This window comes from Micropterus dolomieu, linkage group LG08 (genome assembly GCF_021292245.1).
Source record: "Micropterus dolomieu isolate WLL.071019.BEF.003 ecotype Adirondacks linkage group LG08, ASM2129224v1, whole genome shotgun sequence".
In the NCBI taxonomy this organism is placed as follows: Eukaryota; Metazoa; Chordata; class Actinopteri; order Centrarchiformes; family Centrarchidae; genus Micropterus; species Micropterus dolomieu.
Window position 1 is genome coordinate 27621179 of NC_060157.1, and position 5019 is coordinate 27626197.

The 5019-nt window shown below is 38.5% G+C and overlaps 1 long non-coding RNA gene across 1 annotated transcript; it reads left to right on the top strand.

The window, feature by feature from the left end:
- Positions 1-227: 227 nt before the first annotated feature.
- LOC123974530 lies at positions 228-4242 on the top strand. The gene is made up of 3 exons (XR_006825876.1): positions 228-364; positions 3685-3747; positions 4140-4242. It is a non-coding gene; the product is annotated as an uncharacterized LOC123974530 (long non-coding RNA).
- Positions 4243-5019: the final 777 nt, after the last annotated feature.

Below are 5019 nucleotides of genomic sequence, written 5' to 3' on the forward strand. Positions count from 1 at the left end.
CAAAGCTCCCCCGTGTGTGTTTATGTGTTTGTGTGTGTGTGTGTGTGTGTGTGTCTCAGTCCAGCCGGTGACCCAAACACTTCCACGCCCAACCCTCACCTCTGCCTCTGCTACTGTATACTCACACACACGTAGACACACCCCACTCATCCCTTCTCATCCTTCCTGCTTGCATTCCCTGGTGCTTGCTCCTAAAAGTAAAGTGCTATTCTAGGAGCAAGGTAACAATCAACATGGCCAAGATCGTTAGCCTCAGTTTTCCCCGTGGGCCAGACACAGAAAATAACTTTCCCTTTTCCCTGGCATCTGCAGATACTGGGGTAAATGAAGACATACAGCCCCCAGGTCCAGCGGCCTGCTCAAGGTAACCTCTGCTGTCAGCACACATTTACTAATGCCGCCTGTCGAGGGGAGGGGGGCACTGGGAGAAGAGAAAATAATATGCCACTGAGGTAATGCCCCTTGATATATTAATAAATAAATACCTCTGCCTGATCCCATTTCATTTCCATGAGTAAATTCACAAAGGAGAAATGCACCTTGGATTTTTCCATACAACAAGTGATTTCCCTGCAGCAGAAAGCTGCACTAGCGGCTAGTTAATGAATCCGCAAATCCAAATCCCAGGCTGTATGGTATTTCCAAATTTTACAGTGTGTTTTGTCTCATATCTGTGAGGAGGATAAGGACGTATTTATGGCTTTGAGACTGTGGTCACATTTGTACTAATATTGCTTTATACAAGTACACTGTTTACAAACTAATGTGTGTATTTCTTCTAAAGTCAATTACCTCTTTACGCTGCTCATACCAGGTAAGAATGCTGGATGTAAGCCACGATTAATGGATCGATGGACAATTTACATTGATTTCCCTTTATTGCCCTTTAAACAGCATTTGCTCTTTAGTCTGATCAGAAGAACCCATCGGTGAGTTCAGCCGCTCAATTAGTCTGTTTTTAGCATAATGTAAGAAGCTTAATTTATTCATGAAGAGATGGTCATGTTAACCTTGGAACAGTACTGACATCTTTACTCTAATCGATCTATATTAGGATCAGCTGTTTAAAAATGATTCAGGGAAGTTTCACTGAAAGGAAGTTGATGTTTAGGTGACCAGAGGTGCAAGCAAAAGCTGGGCTATTTTTTAAGTGTGTTTTTAAATGATGTGAGTGGATAGGGCTAACTAGAAAATGTAATGCAGGTATGTCAAATCACTATTCTAAATTGTATATACATTTATTGATTAAGCCAAGTGAGTTGTTTCCCCAGTGTTTACCTTCATCCCACTGTGCAAATGACTTCAAAGTATCGTAATGAGATTTTATACTCCAAACCTCAACTCCCAGAAAACTAGAACCCATTATCATAATGTCTACTTTGTGGCAGAAAAACATTGGACATGACACTCCCTTCTCAGACTAATCTTTCTCCTTGCTGAAAGTAAGCGTAGAAGCTTACTCTTTTTAGTCCAAGGTTCACTTTCAGGATAGTTCCAAACAGTGATTGAGTGATTGGTTGCTGCTGTTTACTTTCACCCCAATGCAAATTCACAAAATGCACTGTGGAATGTTTGAGGTGTATGTGTGTATTTATAAAACGGGTTGCTCAAATCAAGCAATCTGATTGTTTCATTGATATAAGCAGTGATATAATGAGCGTATATAACGGGTATGACATCGAATTCCTTTGCACAGATCTGTATCATTCCACAACAAACAGGGTTCGAGTTATAATCTGAGCTTCGTGGGGGTCTCACGCCCCATTTACACCTGGTATTAAAATGCGATCTGATACAGATCTGATACAGATCGCATTGTACCGCCGGAGATAAATATATAAATAATGAGAGAGAAAGACACAGACACAGACACATACACACACGCTTACCGTTTTATTTATTTATTTTATTTTAACACAATCACACATACGCTTTGATTACTTTACGCTTTAATTACTTGTTTAATGAAATGTAGGTGGTTGATTGTTCTTGTGTAGTTTGTATGATGCTTTGGCAATATTGTTGTTACACATTTATGCCAATAAAGCTAATTTGAATTGAACTTTATATATTGCTATATATTTTATTTTATGTTACCATATTTTAATATGGTTAATAAGTGTTAGTATGGTAAAACAATTATATGCTATGTTGTGTGTGTGTAACATGAAGGAACTACAAATTTTGTTTCGTTATGCAGCCTTGTGCTGTATCAGGACTAATAAACAACCTTGTACCTTGAGACATAGTGCATCTTGGTAAAAACTTGAAAAAGAGGCTGGAGCAGGATAGATGTCAGCAAATTGAGACATGACTTCTATAACTGCCAATCAAATCAGCTCCTCTCATCTGCACCATAAATATTAATCTACAAACTTGTTTCCACAAAAATTTGGCACACTATGTAAAATGTAAATAGAAACAAAATGTGATGATGTGCAAAACATTGAAACCCCATGTTTAATTGAAATATAGTACAAAAACAACTTGTCAAATGTTGAAACTGAGACATGTTATTGTTTTGGAAAATGATGCCAGCAACAAGGTGGTACAGGGTCATTTTTACTACTCTGTTGCATCACCTCTTCTTTTAACAACACTCTGTAAGCGTGTGAGAACTGAGGAGACAAATTGTCGTAATCTTGAAAGTGGAGTGTTCTCCCATTTTTGCTTGATGTAGGACAGTTACATCAACAGTTCGGGGTTTCCTTTGTCGTATTTTAGGTTTCATAATGTGCCAGAAATATTCAGTTTGTGACAAGTCAGGGCTGCAGGCAGGCCAGTTTAGCACTCTTTTACTACAGAGCCATGCTGTTGTAATATGTGCAGAATGTGGTTTGGCATTGTCTTGCTGAAATGAGGCCGTCCCTTGGAAAAGACATTGTCTATTGGCAGCATGTGTTGCTCCGTATTGATGGTGCCTTCACAAATGTGCAGGTTACCCAAGCCATGTGTACTAATCCCCTATACCTTCATGGATGCTGGCTTTTACACTGTGCACTTAGAACTTAGAACTCGTCAGACCACAGGACAGCTTTCCACTTCGCTTCAGTCCATCTTAAATGAGCTGGGGCCCACAGAAGGCTGGAGCGTTTCTGGATCAGATTTTTTAACAGTTTCCTCTTTGCATGGTAGAGTTTCAACTTGCATTTGTGTATGGAGCGACAAACTGTGTTCACAGACACTGGTTTTTGGAAGTGTTCCTCCGCCCACGCAGTGATGTCCACTACAGAATTGTGTCCCGGGATGCTCTTGTTATACACAATCATGTTACCTAAACACTTGTGAGATGTTCCACTATGTGTTTTCTTTTAGCATTTCACAACTTTTCCAGTCTATTGTTGCCACTGTCCCAACTTTTTTGAAAAATGTTGCTGGCATCAAGTTCAAAAAACAACATTAACAATATGGGGTTTCAATGTTTTGCACATCACTGCATTTTGTTTCTATTTACATTTTACACAGCGTGCCAACGTTTTTAGAAACAGGATTGTATATCACCTGAATATACTGTACAGTACACCAAATTAATATGCAGAGTTACCTTTCAGCAGACACAACCATTTCTACCTATGCATATTAATGTGAAGACATTTGTGTATCTGTGCAGTGAAGCCTAAATTATACTTCCCACATTTGTATGGCCTTGAGGGTCCACTTCATTGACTTGAATTTTGTCTTCAGCTCATGTCTGCAAGGGTCCATGCAGGGGCCTGCCTCTGTATCAATATGCGGTGTGTTCAACAGGTGAGCCATAATTTATTTTGGCTGCTTATTTATATATAATTTATAGTTGCAAAATGATAAACCTTGTACCTTATGTTTTTCTTTACAAAGTGTGTTTAAAAAAAGAAACATAGCTTTGATTTACAGAATCATTCCTGGATCTAGTAGCACTTCAGTGACAGTTGATCTCTGCTGGTGTTTTTAGGGTCAAGTCTTTAGCCTACCAGACAGAGTAACGGTGTGAACACCGATAGACATTTTGACATGTCACAGTAGGCCACGCACAGGAGTTAATAATAAAATGAACGATGGCTGGATTTTCATTAAGCATCTTCAGTTTCAGAGTCCTGAGGTACATCCCAAGTCTCTTATTTGATATTTCCCTTAATCCTCGCTTGAATTTGTTCTCCAAGGTGAGAGGATCGAGAGGAGATCTCTGAGGAGCCTTGTGCATGGATGCACGAAAGGAAGTCTTTTACCGGCCAACATGTCCCCTTGTTGAATATCAGTTAGTGTGTTGACAGTGCAGCTGATTGGTCTGATCTGGTACATCACAACATCACTGAAGTTTCATCCCGGAGTAAAGATGATCTGATTAAACTCAAGTGAATCGCTCCCAAGTTTCAGTTTTGATATGTTTTCTGTTTCGCCGTGCAGTTACAAATCTGTGTTCATTGTAGGACAACAAAAGCACCACAAACAATTTTCTTCATTTATTTGAAAGATTTTTCTTTTCATGATCAGTTATTTCCACCATTAACTTTTATTATGGATACAATTAAAGTCAGAGGGTGTAGGAGAGTCTGTCTGTCTGTCTGTCAGCAAGAAACATTTTTAACATCATTTCTTGTCATTTCCATTCACTCGCATGTGAGGCTTGTAATTCCTCAGCGTCAGCTTTGATATGAGTTACATAATTTCAATTTTCCCTGAAACGTTTAGCCTGATAAATCCCATGTTCAAAAGACACCATGATCATATTCTGGGTTATTCAATAATGATTTTACAATCTGCTTACTGGTAAGAAAGGCAAACACATGCAAGAAAGACATTGTCTTTTAAAAATGAACCACTTTTTTTTTTTTATCATTTTTTTCAATATCTTTATTTTTCACTTCTTTGGTCTGCTTTAAATCTGTCTCCCGACATAGGCAGTATATGGGAATGTTAATTTGATGACAAAGTGACAATACCTGCATTCACTGACAATACAGTTCATTGGGGAATGTTATGTCACTGCTAGATTTAATAACATTATGTATTATATATATTATTACATTATGTATTATATAA